The 20,713-nt window shown below is 42.7% G+C and overlaps 1 protein-coding gene across 1 annotated transcript in view; it reads right to left on the minus strand.

The window, feature by feature from the left end:
* Window positions 1-20,713, minus strand: part of RBFOX3 (RNA binding fox-1 homolog 3) — a 655,525-nt gene that overhangs the window by 368,664 nt on the left and 266,148 nt on the right. The window lies entirely within an intron of this gene.

Here is a 20,713-nt window from a genome sequence, read left to right on the forward strand (position 1 = left end):
ACTGCTACTGTTTAACCTTTTTAGACAGATTCAAATGAATACGTCCATTTCGCAGTCCTTTTGCGGCTCTGGGGACGCTTACAGAGAGGCTCTGCAGGGATTCTGCTAAATGAGAAATTCGGAATCTACACATTTTTTTATTTTATTTTTTTTGTTCTGTAGGATTTTTTTTATTTTATACTAACTGGAGATTTTATCTATCTGTCACCTCACATGATTCACTAAAACAAGAGCAATCTGGATTACTTGCTCCTGAAACTTATCGGCAATTTGTAGTAAATTGTCCTTCTGGCAAACCTACTGAGATAAGGCTGGTTTTATTTTTAATTAGTTTTTGGACTGGATCTTTAAACCAAAAGGATATGCTTCACTTACTTTCAAGGGCTGAATTATTTTATTACTATTATTTAATTTATTACATTTGTATTGTTCTTGCATTTTAACTTATGGCTATAACTAGTCAGTGAGAGCTCAGTTAGTTAACACACCAACTTCGCAAATTCTTTTTAAATCTAGGCTTAATTTCTCAATGTGGTCTGCTCAGCATTTTATGGGTTTCTGAGGTCAATACGATGAGTGCCACTGACTTGGATAATAAAAATAAATTATATTTAGGGAAGAAAACCAAAAACACACGTTCATCCCATTAAATCCTTCCAAACTCTACCATTATTTTTTAGCAGAGACTAACTTTGCAAACCATACATAAATTCCCACGGCTCCTGTCCTACAACAAGTTTCAGAAAATAAATCATTTATGTTCTCAATGCTGCCTTAAAGCTGAATTACGTTCTCGCCAAAGCAGAAAAAAAAAAAATCCTAATAAAAGTCTTCTCACCTCCCATCTGTCTCATTATTTCTCCTGTCCTGATTTATAAAAGGCGCAGCGAAAGAAATTGAGAATTACTGCAGCTTGCACAACCTATGGCACTACGAAGGCAAGGAGCGCTATATATCTTTAACTGCGTCACACCGTCATTAGTGGGAATATAAAGAGGCAGTTCCAGGTTTTACCGATTTGGAATATCATTTTTTAATGATTTTTTATTTTTTGATTGCACGCACAGAAATCTGGCAGCCATGCCACTACTTTTAAAAAGCCCTACATGCAATTATTTTATTACTGGGAAGAGCTACGCTAATTACAGTTTTCTTTGCTGCCCAGAAGCACAGATCTGGCCGGCAGAAATAGTGTCAAAACATTCATCGTGCCACTTTTTGCGCAAATCAAAATTTATTTGAGGATTCTTTAGCCTTCGCAGTGAGGGTTCATGTAGGCACAATTATTTTACAGATGTAAGATGTAACTTCCTCCACGTCTATAGATTCTTCAACCATGACTACTTTAACCCCTTAAGGACACATGACATGTGTGACATGTCATGATTCCCTTTTATTCCAGAAGTTTGGTCCTTAAGGGGTTAAGCAATCATTCTGTCTCCTAATATCTCCAAACCAGCACCCAGTTTCTTAAAACAATGGAGGAAATATTAAAATAATACTAGAAAACTCACTAGTCATGAGATGTTTGTTAAACCATATTGTTTTACCATGACATTTATCAAAGATCAAGGACTTAATCTGCACTCTCAAAGGCAGTAGCATTATGTGGTACCCCTGTCCCCCAAGTAGGGTACAGATTACTGGAAGCAGCAACATTTAGTCATTAACTCATTTTACTGTACTGTATCAACATGAGGATTTCCATTCCGACCAATCAGTGAGTTCTTCATGGCACAAACTGAGTGTTGGGATGTCTATTTTGAGCCAATGTGGCTGAGCAAGGAGAAGTGTCAAGCTGTAAGTCAGCTTTCCTGCACGTGACCTGAAATGGCTGACATTATTCTACCACAGGCCATGGTCCTCAGAGTCCAGCACAGACTGTGTAGGGCGCTCAGAGGGCTCTTATCAACGAATTCCTTCCAAATTATGTAATCACAATCCTACAATGAATGAAGGTGTGCAGAGAGTAACCATTCATGGGGTCAGAGTAGGTAAAACGGGAAGCAGTTGGTAATCAAAGGTTAGAAGAAATGCTCAACTCCCATACTAACCTTAGCTTGACTATGAATCCAAGATGCTTTTTTCTTGATTCATATTCCTTACCTACCAAAATAGGGACTGTCCCTCCTAAATAGGGTAACTTGAGAGACAGCCCCCACAGAAAGACAGAATTTTTTTTCCTGAATTGTGCTACGTTTTGCTTAATCAAAAGGATGTTAAGTGATCTAAATGATATACCTGGTTGTAAATCATATTTTAAACAATGCTCGCTGCCTAGGTGTTCTCTTTGACTGCGACCTATCCTTCAAGTCTCATGTTCAATCTATCGCCAAATCCTGTCATTTCCATCTCAAAAACATTGCGCGCATCCGCCCCTACTTAACGCCAGATGCGACTAAGGTGTTGGTCCATTCCACTGTACTTTCTCGCCTTGACTACTGTAATCCGCTTCTCAGTGGTCTTACGTGCTCCCAACTTGCGCCGTTACAGTCCATAATGAATGCGGCGGCGAGGCTCATCTTCCTGTCCGCCCGCACCTCCCATGCCTCACCCTTCTGTCAGTCCCTACATTGGCTTCCTATAAAATATAGAGCTCAATTTAAAATTCTGGTTCTTGCTTTCAAATGTCTACATAATGCTGCTCCCACCTATCTATCCTCCCTTATACACAAGTATGTCCCGTCTAGGCCCTTACGATCTGCTGAAGACTTACGTCTATCTTCTGTCCGTACTCCCACCTCTGATGCTCGCCTTCAAGACTTCTCGAGGGCTGCACCGTTCCTGTGGAACTCGCTTCCCTCCTCCGTTAGATGCTCACCCAGTCTCCACTCCTTCAAAAAATCATTAAAAACCCACTTCCTCATAAAAGCGTATCAGCAAAACTGTTAATAGCTCCCAACTGATTCCTCTTCTGCAACTGTCACTAGTCTGATACTATCCTTACATTTTGTGTCATTTTACCCCACTCCCTCTAGCATGTAAGCTCATTGAGCAGGGCCCTCAACCCCTCTGTTCCTGTGTGTCCAACTTGTCTGGTTACAACTACATGTCTGTTCGTCCACCCATTGTAAAGCGCTGCGGAATTTGACGGCGCACTATAAATAATATAATAATAATAATATAATAATAATAATAATAATCTATTATTGTGACTTTTAAAAAAGAGATATCATAGCTCTTGAAGGCTGATTTAGGTAATTATGCAAAAACAGATCAGAATATTTAGCTGCAGACACCACAATAATAGCGGCAAAATATCAAAATACCCTGTCCTTATTTTGAATGTTTCTTCGGCTTGTTAATTTGAAGGATATCATTTCTTTTTTCTCTTTTTTTTATTTTTAGAAGGAGTTCACAGTAAATAAGGCATTAAATGTTGCTCCAAATTTCAGAGCGATAGTAATTTGACATGAGTTATGAGGCACAAAAAATGTAATAACTAAGATTGCATTAAACGTCTAAAATATACTTTCATGTAACCCCAAACTATAGCAGCAAGCCACCTAATCAGGACAAAATAAGGAGAATGAGACTTACAAATATTTGTATAAATCCATTACATATACACATCTTATCTCTAATTTGAATTTCAAAGGACTTTAATATCTTGGAAAAAGCTGAATGAGATCCGCAGTCCTGTTTCACTGCATCTAGAAAAAGAAGCTGCTCACAATATAAAAATAAGAGAGAGATCTCCACCAAAAAAGAAGACTGGGTTCTAGATTGATCATTAGTTACATTAGTAAGTGACAAACAACCTACAACTGAACATTGGCCACCTACGTTCCTGGACAGCTTACGTTTAGGTGGCCTAGCTCTGCAGCTTTGAGCTCCTAAAATTACACCAGAATTTGGAGGAGCCTGCTGATCCTGACGATCATGTGGATCCCCCCCATTTCTTCCTTGAAAGTCTATAATAACGGTCCTGGCGTGTCACAGACAGTATGTATTGCACCACCTGCCCTGGCCTTTCACAGACAGTTCGTGTATCACCACCTGTCCCAGCGTTTCACAGACAGTACGTGTATCACATGTACTGGCATTTCAGAGACAGTACGTGTATCACCACCTGTCCCGGCGTTTCACAGAGACTGGGTGTATCACCACCTGTCCTGACGTTTCACAGACACTCCATGTATCACCACCTGTCCTGACGTTTCACAGACAGTACATGTATCACCATTTGTCCTGGAATTTCACAGCCACTACCTTATCACCATTTGTCCTGGCATTTCACAGACACTACGTGTATCACCGTTTGACCGGGCGTTTCACAGACACTACGTGTATCACCACCTGTACTCGTGTTTCACAGACAGTACATGTATCACCATTTGTCCTGGCATTTCACAGACACTACATGTATCACCAATTGACCTGGCGTTTCACAGACACTACGTGTATCACTACCTGTCCCGGCATTTCACAAACAGTATGTGTACCACCACCTGTCCCTGCGTTTGACAGACACTACATGTATCACCACCTATCCTGGCATTTCACAGACACTACGTGTATCACCACCTGTCTTGACATTTCACAGACAGTACGTGTATCACCACCTGTCCTGGCGTTTCACAGACACCGCGTGCATCACCACCTGTCTTGACGTATCACAGACAATATGTGTATCACCACCTGTCCTGGCATTTCATAGACACTGTTTGTATCAACACCTGCCCTCACGTTTCACAGACACTACGTGTATCACCACCTATCTTGACAGACAGTACGCCATCTATACTTTACTTGGGACCCAGGACGCAGAAAGTGTGGTTTCCTGCAGCTTCTAAGATTCCTAGGCTGGCTCTGTCCACAAACTACAATTTGATCTAACTTCTGTTCTGGCACCACACGTATGATCTCCACCCCTTTAGGGCAAGCCCCACTTACTTTATTAGTGACTTAGTTTGAGCCTTTTCCTCTTTTTATTAAAAAAGGAAATTGAAGTACCTGAATGGCCCCTGCAGTTCAAATATAATCCTTAAACCAGAAATCTGAAACACAAATTGTCTACACATGCTCTAGAACTCTGACAGGGCTATGGCCGGCATAGAGAGCTCTAAACACCTGCCTAATATCTCAAATTAAATATTCATTTGCCAGCACTATCTCCATGCGGGTGCTGTCCTTTAACCAAAAGGTAATGCAGGTGGTTCGTTTGCCTCACTAAAAGGACTATTAGCATAGAATCAGCATGTTTATCATTAATTCAAATTCGCTCACACGTTAAAGGATTACATTAAATACACGTCAGACAGCTGCCTATAAAGGTTTGTTTTAGAGGTTTACATTACACATTATTTAATACGCAAAGCTGAATAGTTAAGTAATGAATATTATAGTAACGGCTGCATAGAAGTTCAGTGCAAAAAACAATCAACCAGAGTAAGAGATTATTATCGAATTGCAGCCTGGCACGGATAGTGGATAAAGTTGCCCTTTAAGCTTCTTTGTCGATACATTAATGGTAGAATTGTGCAATTTTCACAAGATCTATGTTCACACTTTCTTATGTAACAATGTTTGCATTCAATCTTGTTTGTAGCAGTTGAAAGCCACCGTTTGTCACGTCTTTAGAGCCTGTGTTCTGGAAACCTCCAGCCCCCCCTAACCCACTACGCCAACCCAGCACCCACCCACACACCAACCTATTCTCAGATAGCAGGCCTAATTAAATCAATAACGTTAGGATGAGCGAGAGAGAGAGAGATAGAGATGGGAAGCCAGAGGCTGTCTGGACTAACAATCAGTACCTGACACTCTGCGTTACAAGGCAAGATGGACAACAGCAGCCTTATTACAGAAATGGGGGTAAGACAGGAGAAGTGACCCCACTGGGTGTCAGGAGGGAAAACAGATCCACCATGAACAAACCGTCAGTCTCCATCAGACACAGAGTTTGATTTGCAGGAGAACAAATGGACAATTGAATATTGGGTCAAAAAAATCAAGACTTCGTTATGACCCTCAGGTATTTCATTCTAAACTCAGGAAGAATGATCAACCTTTCGGTCATGAAGTCGTCAAATGTCCGTAATGTGTCACCGGAATATGCATACCTTTGATCATTCCAAAAGTTTCACTTATAGAACGTTGTCCCATAATTGTTCTTCATAAATAGGACTCACTATTCACGTGATCCTGTTAATTTGTAGTTGTGAACAGCAACAAGGCCAAAGATTAGCCATCACCATGCTAAGTGCAAGGGAAACTGGTAAACGTCTCCTTCACAGTCAACAGTCTTCTGATGACCTCATAAGAGTCCCTTTAATTTGCATATATGGTTCTTGCTCAGGGCCGGCGCTGGCCAGCTGGGGGCACTCACCAGGATATTTCCTGGTGGGGGCTCCCCTGTCTTGGGCAGCAGAGCTGGGCGAGCAGCCCTTGAACCGCCTCCCCTCCACCCACAGCGCTGGGCCGATCCTCCAGGCGCCCAGAGGAGCACTGTGACAGGGTGCCCAGGAGGTGGTGCCCCCTAAGTTGTCCTCCAGTATGGCAGAGCAGGCACCTTCTCACCTTGATGGTAGGTGCCCTTTGTGATGCTGGGAGCCGGAATATGACGTCATTCTGGCCCTGTTATACTAAACAGCACGCTGGAGGACGTAGGAGCAGCCCCACACTGGACCCCATGGAGGTAGGGAGACTGGATGGGCCTCAAAAAACAACAACTTGTGTATGTCTGTGTGTCAGTGAGTGTCTGCCTGTGTGTGTGTGTTATTATGTCAGTGAGTGTCTGTGTGTGTGTCTGTCAGTGAGTGTGTGAGTGTTTGACTGTCAGTGTATGTCTGTGTGTGTGTCTGTCAGTGAGTGAGTGTATGTCTGTCAGTAAGTGTCTGCACAGAGTTGACATTAGCTAGCCCAGAACTTTGACACTTAAATGTTGGGTCTGAAGGTGGTGTCAAATACAGATTCCAGGCACCAGGACCACTTCAGATCACTGAATTCTCTAATGTGACTCCAGGTCAGCTATTTCGATCTAAAATTTGAAATTCCCTTTGAATCCACTTTGAACACCCAACAATTCTTAGTTAAGTAAATAATCCTGTAAGAAACAAAATAAATATGAAACAGTATAAGGAATGAATGGAACCTGCCAGGATGCTACATTCTCTGCACTTTTCATTCATTGTTTCACTGAAAAATGTCTATTTGAGTGGGCAACATATCCTAGAAAACCCTGCGCATGTGAAATCAATGGGAGTGGCGTTGTACAGCGATTCCCTAGTCTATGAAAATGTCAAAGTATATTGTACAATAAAAAAAAAAATAATAATAAATAAAGTTCCTTGCAAATTCCACTATAAAAAAGTTATTTCATCAGCAAAATGTAACTAACCTATTTTAATCACTCCGGGTAGAGCGCTATGAATATATCTACGCCTGCTGAATTCTTCCAGCAATTTATTTTAACTTTGTGCAGCATTAAATAGTATATTCATGTTAACGTCACATTTTGCTCTTTTTTCTACACGTTAACTTATCGCTGGCTTGAGTCTGTTCTAGTCATCAGTGAAATAATGTCCCACCCTTATCTTCTTATCTTGTGCACGGCGAGATTCGGTTCAGCCAAAAACATTTCCTCACTCTCCCCACCCCCACCCTCTCTTGCTCACTTGTCAGTTGTTGTGAATAAAATAAAATAGACATTTAGTGACTGTCCCCTAACCATCTGTCATCTTTTTCCACCCATCAATCGTCTCTTTTTATGACGCCTCAGGTAAACCTGGAATCACAAATGAAAACAAACACTATTAGACGTTGTGCGACTTGTTTGGTTTAAGTTTCTGCTACATTTCGGCTCGGAGCTTGGGAATTCCATCACCTGATCATTCCAAATTTAGACGAAATGCAGTTTGGACCAAAATAAATTTCCAAGTCTATTACCCATTTCTTGTTTTTGTTTGGTGTAATCACTAGTGCTACGTTGTGAAATAGAACCTGAGTTACAGTCCCGTTATCAGTCCATGGTTGGTATGTGATAAATAGAAGTAAATAGAGATCCGGGATGTTGCGGTAAATCGATGCTGCCCTGTTAATCACGATGAAGACATCTTCTGGGATGAGCATTTCATTTCATGAAGAGAAGCGGTTAGAAGAGAAGATTTAATATACCTGAGTAAAATAGTGGGCCAGGTGTAAGGAGACCTATAGTAACAGATTATGAAATATTTATATGCTGCACTCTTCCCCGAGGATGGGGAGAAGAAAGTTGGAAGTATCACCAAGAATCAGTGACAAGCAATCTGATGTTCATACTAAATGTCTTAATAAACAGTGTCTTTTGTAATTTAAACCAGTTCCAGGAATAAGAACAGGCTACAAGGCATGGACATTCAAAAATAAACAAGGCAATTGCTTGTGTTTTTGTTAAACCCAATCTTAGCCAATAGGTGACCCATTTTATTCTGGATACTGCATGCACAAGGCCCAAATGCTGAGAGTTCCTAAACAGAGTCAGTATTTTATACGAGGTTTAATGTATCGATCTTACTGCAGAGATTGGACAATGCGTTCATGGTTTCAAAGGGAACAGAAAGCCTTCAACTGCCACTTCCACTTCCACGCTAATCCTCTACAAAGGTTTAGTAGTAAATCAGAGGCCAATAATATTTTAATTGGGACAATAGCCTTCCCTGCTAGGTCACCAATTAGCATACCATACAAGACTATAAAAAACTACCCACAAATGCAATAACAATTAAAACCATGTTTAATAATGTACTATGTTATTTTACAGATTAATTTTGATTAATTTAACTTTTAATGCCCATGTGACAGATCCATATGCAGAGACTAAGATTGCTGGTTCATCTGTTTGCCTCTATTCCGTTTAATTGCCTGTCCGTATGCCCCTGTTCGTGTGTTTCTCTAAGTACCGATTGAAACTACCGACCGAACGGCCACACAGGAGAGGAGTGTGCTGCTGGTTAACCTCTTGGCCCCAATTAGAACGTTGTGGTTAACCGCAGACATCTTTCTATTCTGTTCGTATGGGTGGTCGTCGTTCGTATGCCGACCACAAGGCGGCGGACATTTTGGAACACGCGAAGGACCAGCGGTGTTCGGCGAGGATTCTATGGAACTAAAAACGGACACTTTATCTATCGAACACCGCTGAAAACTACCGACCGCCGTCTATTTCGTCGAGGCATATAAACACCGGTTCGGGAGTTTGTAACGTACGCATGGACTTAACCCAGATAGCCATCCCATGGAGTCAATCGTGTACCGAAAGACTTGTGAAAGACTTTGACTCCATGGCGATTGAACTGTGTACATTGGATCTGAGCGCTGTTCAGTAGAAATGTGCACTCAGATCCAGGCTATCTGGGGATACGTTACATGAAGCACCTACATTAGGTATTTTTATGATTATGTATTGTATTTTTATTGTTATATTTAAAATGGCGATTTGCCTCTATCCCTGGAGATAATTAGGTTTCTTCCCAATTATCTCCAGGATAGAGAGGAGGGATTTATTTATGTATGGGGAGGGCTTACACCTAAGCCACTGCGATTGGCTACTGTCCAATAAATGTCCCAGTCTTCCATCTGGTCCCCTAGGGGAGTGTCCACCAGGTGGGAGACCTGCATTAATACCGGGCAGGTAGCCCGCATTAAACAGAATCCTGTTTTACCCTCAAGACGGAGCTTGGTCTCGTTTGTGGGGGAATTGCTACTGGGAAAGTGTATTTTGTTTATTTTAGCCGTGAAGGGAGTTCGGCTGATTGGATGTTCGTGAGATACCGCACTTCCCTACATTCCGTTCGGGAGTTTGGCGGTCGGCTGTGCAAAGCCTGCATTTCTAAAAAGGAGGATTATTGACTAAGCGGCGGCTTCACTTATTTCGGCGGTGTGTGTCATAACAGCCAATATTCCTTTAGTTTAAAAGATATTGGTGGGTTTGGTTAATTGCCCCCTCCAGTGTGAGCTGCTGCGTTCCCTGAGTATTCTACAGACATCAGTTACATTGTAATGTCCGTATCCCTTTAGTGTAAAATATATTGGGTGTTTGGTTAATTGCCCCCCTCCAATGTGAGCTGCTGCGTTCCCTGAGTATTCTACAGACATCAGTTACATTGTAATGTCCGTATCCCTTTAGTGTAAAATATATTGGGGTGTTTGGTTAATTGCCCCCCTCCAATGTGAGCTGCTGCGTTCCCTGAGTATTCTACAGACATCAGTTACATTGTAATGTCCGTATCCCTTTAGTGTAAAATATATTGGGGGGGTTGTTTAATTGCCCCCTCCAATGTGAGCTGCTGTGTTCCCTGAGTATTCTACAGACAACAGTCCGCTCTGTTTGGATCAGTGGCAGTACCCAGTGGCAGGCAATGGCCCTTTTTCTCGCTGATAACGGAGAGGCTGGGAGGGTTAAAAAACACATATCTTTTATATTAAAGGGCCACAGCCATTATAGCTTTATAAAGCTACAACATATCAACCGCTAACTGGATTTCCAAACCCTTAGAACTATGAATTTACAGCACAATAACTATAAACACATCCAAACAATTACAATCTAATTGCCTGCAATCTGTGCAGTATCTCTGCTTGTTATTCCTAGTTATTGGCGGTGATAGCGAAAGTCACCTATCAGCAGACAGAATGGTATAATATTTCAGAACATCCGCTAATGCCATCTATTCACTGCTATATCTTGTGGCTAATTTTAGGCTGTCCGTGTAGAGTGCTGGTGTTCCACTAAATGCTGCCTTTACCTGGTGTATAATAAATTAGGTGGTTATTATGCTAAGAGAGAAGAGTTTGAATATTTTCACAGTTTACTAAAAGTTAACCTCGCTGTAGCGCAGCAGGAAAGGAGAATGATTTAAACCGTTATTTTGCACATCCCATTTTCAGTTCCCAACAATTCACCAATTCGTGTCTAAACCCACTAAAGTTATTTTTTTTTATTTTACGTGTCTCGTACAGAAACATTAAAGTCTTAAGGACGGAGAAACAACAAAAGTTTTTTTGTTCTTTTTAAAGATTAAAAACAGATGTATTTTCTTTTTTTTTTCTTTCTTTGTTTTCTTTCTTTCCAATTTAGAATCAATAGAATGCTGGTATGGCAATCATTTTGCAAATGGCTTTACCAAATTAAAATATTTTTCATACATACCTGATCTGAAGCATTGCTGCTTCTCGGGACACCAGAGAAAATTCCCTTTTGGGTAGATCTTACCCTTTCGGGTAGATCTTACACTTAGAACAACCCGATAGGCAGGCAGGTCTCATCAGGGGCCCGGTTGGGTGCTGCAGCTCTTTGGCAGCACAACTGGGCCCCTTTAATAGCTGCAGACAGTGCTGGGAGGAAGTGATTACCTTTTACTTCCTCGTAGTTTACAGACTGCACAGGCTGGGAGGACGGAGGAGACACCTCCGATAAAGAACCCTTAATAGCATTTTCCTATGTTGCCCCTGCTTACTGCTGCAATTTTGGTTACAAATATATATATATATTTTATTTCTCTATGCTATACCACCTCTTTTCAAATTAATAGGATGAACAATAGGATCTGCGCCAACATGAACTTATGTGTTCCCTCTGAACAGGATCTCAGAGAGAGCTTCTTATTTGGCTCTGTATCATGTGAGTGATTTTTAGACTTGTGAATTTGTTTCCGGCTGGATTGCTGTTAGTCCACATGGAGTCCAATTGGCAGTTCATCTGAATTCCGTAACTTCAAAGAACTATATGAACGTATAACTGAAGAAATTACTTTCGCAATGAATGAGCATGTTTATTTTATTTGCGATTCAGAGGTCCGTCCATGGCGCCAAAAAAGGATGGTTGATGGAAAAAAACTAAACAAAGCAAAAACCAATGGTTGATGGTTAGGGGACAGTTATTAAAAGTTGATTTAATTCACATTTCAAGTGAGAAGTGACCAATGGAGAAAAAAAAGGAGGTCTATATATATATATATATATATACACACACACACACACACATTTAATCAATATATATGAATGTAAATGTATATATATATATATATATATATATGTATATATATATATATATAGATTGTTTTATTTTACCACTCTCGCTCTTTTTCCCTCTGTTGGTTACTTTTTCTCATTTGATCTGTTAACCCAATGGCAGAAAAATGCTCCTATAAGATACTATAAAATCTATACGTAACATTTATATTTTGTGATACATTGATTTTATTTTAGTTTGTCTGAATCGTTTTAAAAATTATGTTTGGGGTAATATTCAGACGAGCTAAACTGCCATATGAATGACTATCAAACCAGCCAAACAATTTTTTATTTTATTTTTTAGATGGATTGATTCGGTTGTACCAAAATGTTCCACCGCACACAAGTCTAGCGATTTTATTAAATTATCCTTTTGTTAAATTATCCTTTTATTAAATTATCATACAGGTATACTGCATCATTTTTGCTCCTTTTTTTTGTCTTTTCTTGAGGATTATATATCTTGTGTGGCTGCTCTGCAACACTATTCACTGTCTGAATTAACCTTTTAATGATGATGATTTTGGTATAATTATGTTTAGCCGTTGTTCTCTGTTTCTAGTGAGCATATGAGTGAGTAGCACATTGCTCAATAAAATATTTTAAAGTATTTTCCTTGGATTGGGGACAGAACATGACTTGAACGTGATGCCTTACACCCCTGTACGATGGTGTTTATAGACAGACAGGTGGCTATGTGCAATATAAATCCCTTGAGCCTTACATCACCTCTATGTAGTTTAATTATTGACGGAAGTTTTTCGGCCTCTTACATACAAGGACATGCATTTTTGATCATCAATTCCATTTTATGTCGTCCCTCTGCTACAAAGAGGCTCGGCATTGATTTTCTTAGTAGCTATCCAAGGTCTGGTCAACGGTTTGCAAGATTTTATTAATTTCTAATGGACAGAAATATGGTTATTGTTACATAAAAAACAATGTAATAAAATACTCTCAATCAGCAGTATTCATCTCACATGTCCTCCAGTATTGCCCGTATCATGGTAAGACAGTTCCACCGAAGACTATTTATCAAGCAGAGATACGCTGTAGATAGCAGTGGCAGCTGATTCCAGAAGCAGAGATACATACATCCTTGTTTGATGAAAAAATGCCTCAGTGTCAACAACACATTGCCGTGTTTTGTAGAGTTGACAAGTGCTTGTTCTTGCTTCTCGCACATCCATCTGATCATGTATCAAGAAAAGTCTAACAGCTTTCCCGGACTGGAAACATACATTATGGCAGCAAGTAATAACCAGTTGGTCCATTAAGTCAGCCCCCACACACACAGACATGTATATGGACTTACGAGAGACAAATAGACTCTTCCTCTCTCTGAAAACATAGAGTAGATTGTGAATACAATGCTTCAACAAAACTGAATGGCTAAAGGTATGAAGGTGGGGGAGAAACCCTGCATCTCACCAGAATTCACACCCAAATATGGGAGTAAGTTCAAGGGTCTGATTGCTTGTGTTTTGTCTGCTATCCCGTGTTCTCTTCCCTTGACACTTAATGGGATACTCCAGTGCCAAATACAAAAAACAACAACAATGTTTAATCACTGTTTATTAGATATACCCACATGTGTGCATTTAATTGTGCATTTTTTAAAAAATTAGTATATCTAAAAACAGCTTGCAAAAGCTGCAGATCACTTGTCTGCAGTCTTTGCAAGCCCTCCCCTTCTAACCCCACCCAGACTTTCTGTGGCTGTCCAATCACAGACTTCCCAATGCAGCTCAATGAGAAGTCTTTGTAAGGCAGGTTTTCTGGGCAATTGCTGCCTCTTGAGTTTGGTTCCGCTGAGCTAACCAAACCAGGAAGTAACACAGGACCAATAGCCGCATTGATAGCTAGGGGGGGTTTAACAAGGTTAATTTTTACAAGTTCCAATTTCCACTGAAATTTGCACATTATGTAAATAGAAATAAGAGGGCACACTCTTCACACATAAAGCACTTCAGCACGCTAAAATCCTGTAGTGGTCTGGAGTGTCCCTTTAAGAGTGATTAATGATAGGCATCAAAATGTAACATGCTTAATGCGCAGTGGCAAAGAGAAAATTGATGAAAGGGTCAAGGCATGCTCTCCCTCTGATCCTTTCCAGTATAATCTTTAGGAGCAGGAAGATACTATTTTTTTTCCATTTACTATGTGGGTGTCCTGTGCATTAGTCCTATTTTTTACAATATGTGGCCAGGGGTTGGGTGGAGGGAAGCTTTCTGCACATACCCACCACCTTCTTCAAACTGATCAGTCACTCTACAGCAGAGACCTGAAACACCCAAGCTGTGGCTAGTTACAAAGTTGTGATGCTTCAAACTGCAGGACTGGGGCTGTGACTCTGAGGACTGATCTGATTGTGGTTTCAATCAGTTTTAATCTGTAATGAGTGTTGATTCTGTTAATCATGTCACCTACTTATTGGCTCCATATTACCACTACAGATTAATTATATTGCCAGCTGCAAAGGTAGTAAGGAGTCTATCAGTACCCTGCTGCTATGTGGAGGAGAACCGATGACACAGATTCTGAAAATATGGCGGCTGTCAGAGAATTAACTGGCCAACTGCCACAGGGATAATATATGCACACATTCAACACTAAACATATTGCATACAATTATTTATATTTATTTATGTTTAATTTCCATACAGCTGCATTCCCTGCCAACCTTTCAGTAACAGCACAGTTTACAAGGAAGACATTCACCATATCCTGATGCCAAATATTATAAGAGTTCCAGCCATGGAGAACTTCCACCGAGATAGCGTTAGACCCCATGCATTGCTGCAATGAGTAACATACATAGCGCCATCCAGTGTTTGACTTCACCTACTGCACTTTTTTCCACGCTCATCCCATTATTAATGTTATATTCACACAGATAACGAACAGTCTTCAGCAGCGAACAGCTGGACAACTTGAAAAACAAAAATTAACAAACACATTTAAGGTGGAGAGAAACAAAAATTTGGCAGCGTGCCTGCTTGAAATAACTTACAAGTGAGAATCTATAGTGAACTCTACATTTAAGGTCAGTATATCCACACTAGAAAAATTCTCCCAAATTAGCTATACGTTCAGTTCAGCTAATCTGGCCTTAATGTTGTAAATTACCTTGAGTTCACTTTGGTTCTCATTTTAGTAAGCAGCCCTGACAGTCTAGTGTTTAGCTTGTTTACCACGTTGCATTTTTTTGACTGCATATCCCGTAATACTAACTTTACTCTAGCAAAGAATTAGGAACGATACCGTCCAAGAACATGTGGGGTGTTGCGCGGTTTGACACCTCTGGTTTAAGTTGTCATTACAGCAAGCAAAGCAAATATTAAACAGATTTTCAGAGAAAAGGGCATCTGTTTGCCAATTTCTGTCCACACTACACCCCGAGCTCCAAGAAGCATTATCCAGCCACCCACGCTGCTCTTAGATCTACGAAAACACAAGCAACTCCAGTTCTTGCTGTGAGCAGCAGATTGATGCCTTATCCATCACACATACTGCTGCACCAGCAGAGATGAGAAATTAAAAAGATCAGTAATGGGATCAAATAAATAGGGTTTCTATGCTAGCCCAAACTTTCTGATCTCTAAGTGTCCGCACAGCTCTTTGAAAGGGTGTAATTAGGAGAGATCTAAGGTACTGCTGCGGGTGATCCAACGGCCTGCTCTGTTCTCTGAAAGCATGCTTCGAAAAAATAAAAGTTAGGGCTGTAATAAAGTAGATTTTAATACCAAGACTGTTGCTTTAACTGCTGTAAAAAAAAAAAAAGTATCAAAATTTTTTTATCTTTAAGATTTTGTTTTATTTTTTAATGTAAACATGTAATTTCTCACCATGATTATTGGTAATTCTGCCTAAAATAATCTTCTAAAATCATATTTTTAACCCATCAGTCAGTCTACGATAAGCAGCTAGACAATACACTAAACATGCAAGTAGTAATGACTAACTGGGACACTGATCAGCCACAACATTAAACCCACTGACAGGTGAAGTGAATAACATTGATTATATCGTTACAATGGCACCTGTCAAGGGGTGGGCTGTATTAGGCAGCAAGTGATCAGTCAGTTCTAGAAGTTCATGTGTTGGAAGCAGGAAAAATGTTCAAGTGAAAATATCTGAGTGACTTAAATAAGGGGCCAGATAGTGATGGCTAGACGACGGAGTCAGAGCGTCTTCAAAACGGCAAGTCTTGTGGGGTGTTCTTGGTATGCAGTGGTTTGAACCCACCAAAGGTGGTGCAAGGAAGGAAGGACAATCAGTGAACTGGAGTCAAGGTCATGGGTGCCCAAGGCTCAGTACGCAAAAGCTAGCTCATCCGGTCCCATTACGTAGGAGAACTACTCTAGCTCAATTTTCTGAAAAATGTGGCCATGATAGAAAGGTGTCAGAGCAGACAGTACATCACAGTTTGCTGCATAGCCGCAGGCCGGTCAGAGTGCCAATGATGACCCCTGTCCACTGCCAGAAAAGCCTTGATGCTCCATCTACCTAGAGATTGTTGAGGACTAAGCACACCACTTTATGACAATGCGGTTCCCTGATGGCAGTGGCCTATTTCAGCAGAATAATGCTCTCTGCCACGCTGCAAAGATTGTTCAGGAATGGTTTGAAGAATATGACAAATAATTCTTATTAAAAAAGGACCACGAGGGGCGGGGCCGGACAGCCAAGATGGCAGGTTGCACACTCTAGGAGCTCCTGCAACGACAGGCAAAAGAGAGCTGCTAGCAAGCGATCCCAGAGAGCCAGCGGCAAACGGTGTCCGGGTACAAGCACAGCACGACTTGAGCAACAGAATGGCACTGGTCCGACACCGGTGTGCCGCAGAAAAACCTGTTCCGGCCTTGCGGCCTAAACCAGGGAGAAGCCTGGGGCCCAAGGAAAGCGGCCGATCTCCCGACACGGGACGAGCTCCCAGGAGAGAGCAAGCCACAGCACTGCTACCCCCCCCCCCTCTGGACCGGCGGGGGATATCCCGGTCCTCGCAGGGGACAAATAGCTCTGCAAATCTAACTGCCCAGGCGACACAATCTCTGCCCAAACGGGACCCCCAGGGCTAAAATGGCGGCGCAGGAGACGAACAAAACAAGGCGCACGATTTCCAAGCCACCTAAACACACACTGGTGTTCCTCGACCAGCTCTGCGCCTACCTCTGGACGAAGTGTGGGGCCAGGAGACAGCCCTTCAAACTGGAGATGAAAGCGGTGATGGCGTGGATCCGCCCGACAGTCCGGCGCTGCCTACGGGGATATCCCCCATGGGGCCCCAGAACAGCCTCCCGACAGCAACGAAGCCAGGGAGCTGAATGGCGGGAGAAGGCGCAAAGTCCCTCGGACGACAGTCCACACGCCCTCACGCTCCAGAGCGGGACCTACCGGAATGCCCGACCTGCCCACCGTCCAGCAGTCCCAGCATCAGTCGCCCTGCAAAGCACATCACAGCATGGAGGTACCGGCAGGACCCACAGCGACATTAAGCACACTGCAACGGGGTCGGGGACCGACGGACGTAACCAGCGAAGAGCCTATCTACCACTATCCAGAGTGAGAGTATGGAGGGGGCAACTGCCATGCCGCAACAGCAAAGTCACCATTACCTTTCCGAACAAACGGGCTCCCACCGGGCAGGACTCCCCCAAGCTGGACAATTCTATACACCCGGTGGGCATAGGCTGAAAGGGACATCCTAAAAAGTGAGTGGTGCTGGACTCTGGCCCCTACAATACGCACCCCCAGGGACATTGTCACAGCTGGTAAAGACCTGCAGCTCAGGTTACCCCCCTTTCAGTAGGCACCCTTATACAGCAGGAGCCAGAGGCACCAGACGGTACCTCTAAGCATTGCCTCCCCAACATGAGCGATCGTTTTATTTTCTGTGTTCAACATTTAGTTAATTATGCCACTAAACTGGTTTACTGTCTTGTTATGTCACAACCGATGTTTTCTTTACATGCCTTTATGTGTATGCAATCCATGACACTTGGGGATAGCCCAAGGGGTTGCTTGACTGGTATCAGTGTAGTAGCCACCTTGAAAACGATCCTTATAATATGTTTTTTATATACCTGTGATATACCATTTTGATTCAACTGTGTCATACATTTGCCCATACTGATGAACAGCCATGCAGGAAACCATTTAAAAGCTTGTAACCAGCTAGGATAACATAAGCTACTAACGTGTAATATTATCTTGTATCATACATATATTAAGGAATTTCATTAGTTACCACAAGCCTGTTCATACCGTTATAGAAAAACTATCTTATAATCTACAGTATGCCTTAGCATGATGTAAGCTCGTTTATAATTATAAAATTAGTGCATTGTACTACAATACCCTAATGCTTTCTATGTCACTCTCTCTCTGTTTTGAATGTGCATGCGGATTGCCTTTAGGGTACCACGTGCCTGATTGTTATCACCATATGCACTGCAAAAATAAAGAATTAAAAAAAAAAAAAAAAAAAAGGACCACGAAAGTCTGGGTGCAGTGGCCTTGTCCTTTTAACCCTGCCATATAAACCAATGCAGTTTTGTACAAGTTATGTCTTCCTGACAGCGACTAGAGGCGCTTCCGCAGCAACAACAAACGAGTGAAACTTGGTTGTGTGGTCAAATGTTGCTCATAAGAAAACATTGAATTCAATACGACTTTCCTATTAAAAAACTGAGAATCATAGCACCGGGGAAACATTCCGCGGCACCCATGGGAACAGTTTGGGAACGCTGATCTAGCACCATTTATAAACGAGTCAGAAATGCCACACTACCAGGACCACGGACAGCATTTTCCATTCCATTTCCTGCATTACATCTAATTGTTATTATCATTTATATAGAACAGTGATATATGATCACATGTAATCGAAATGCAGAATATGAACAGTGACAAGAGGTGAAGAAGGGCCTGCTCTAATGAGCTAACAAACTATTTTCTGTAATATGTCAAGTTATTCGCAAAACGTTGGCCCCCGATGCAATAACATTCCCTTAAAACCTGTGTATTCAGATAATCTCATTCATCCCAGGCATTCCTGCTTATTTATACCAAACATGACATAAGCCATAATCATCCACAGACCCAGAGTCAAATATTACCTGTCCGCATTTAAAGTAATAATAATAGGGGGCGGGACTTCCGGTCTCGCGGAGCGGACGCATGTAGTGAGAGCTCCGAGACCGGACCGGACTGAAGCTACAAAATACACCGGCTAACGGAAGATCAACTGCCCTTACCTGAGTCCCAAACCTGTGGGGATCTTACCCTGCCAGATGGCGCCCCCAAAAGCACAGCGGGCGTCGGATTTTTTCCGACAAGGTAGGAAAGATAAAATGCGGCCGGGACAAGATGGCGGCGGCTCACACTCCCCAACACCTACCTCAGATCAGGGATCCGACACTGAGGCACTTCAGCCTCCCCCTGGGGATATCTCTCTCTCGGAGGCAAAAATGGCGGCAATGCTGCAGGAGCTCCGCTCCTCTATGAAAGAGGACTTACAACTGGCGGTTAATGACATCCGCAGAGAGGTGCACGAGGTGGGGACACGCCTAAACGTCCTTGAGGAAAAAACAGATGACTTATGCCAGGCAAATGACGGCATCTTAGAAAAAATCCGCCTAATGGAGACGGAGCAGGCGCGCCTAACAGCCAAACTGGCGGACCTGGAGGACCGCTCGCGCCGCAACAATATCCGCGTGCGCGGTGTCCCGGAGTCAGTCTCGGGGGCGGATATCCCAGGGTACCTCCAGCAACTCTTCACAGCCATCCAACCAACTCTGGAACTGGCAGAACTGCGCTTAGACAGGGCGCACAGAGTACCCAAGCCCGCTTCGCTAGCACAGGACATACCAAGAGACATTGTCACGAGGCTACATTATTTCAGCGCCAAAGACGCCATACTCACGGCGCAACGGAAAGCTACGGCTATGCCGTCTGGCTATGAAAAGATCTCCCTATATGCTGATCTGTCCCCTATGACAATGGCGAGAAGAAGAGACTTTATAAATGTCACTAAATGCCTCAGGAACCACAAGATTCCCTATCGCTGGGGCTTCCCCACGAAATTGCTGATCTGGAGAAATGGATCCCTAACAAAACTAGATGACCCAGACCAGGGTATGCACAAGCTGAAAGCCTGGGGGCTTTTCCCGGACCGAGTACCGCCTGGCAGCCCAGCATCCCCAGGACATGTGGCCCAGGAGTGGACCAAAGTCCAAAGAAAGAAGTGACTGTTTTGCTCTGCCCCCACTGCCGCAGCGGAATGTCCAGGCTGGGCTGCCAAGTCGACTAGTGCCTCGTAAGGTGAAGACATCTCCGCTTCTGTAGCGGTAGAGACTCTAGCTGGACTCACCCCCTTATCCTTTACCTGGGGGAAAAGCCTATTTGGTGTCTGGGTAATGAACCCCCACGTGAGTACATATGACAGGAGGTGGCCCACAAGACCCCCCCCATTGCTGACACACTGCTACCCCATATGCTGCACTTAAAGATCTTTGCTACACGCAGCTCCCGCCGGCAATAAAGTTGGCCACAGCCCCTGCATGTCCAGACCAAATAAACCCCTATATAACCCGAGGCACCCAGATGGCAAGCCTAGCGGCACGGCTCATCTCACCAAGTTTGCAAGATTTACCCCCGCATGACACCAGCGGCCCCTACACTTATGGTGGCGAATGGGGTGCCACCTAATGCCCAT

The sequence above is a fragment of the Pelobates fuscus genome, chromosome 5, assembly GCF_036172605.1.
Source record: "Pelobates fuscus isolate aPelFus1 chromosome 5, aPelFus1.pri, whole genome shotgun sequence".
Lineage (NCBI taxonomy): Eukaryota > Metazoa > Chordata > Amphibia > Anura > Pelobatidae > Pelobates > Pelobates fuscus.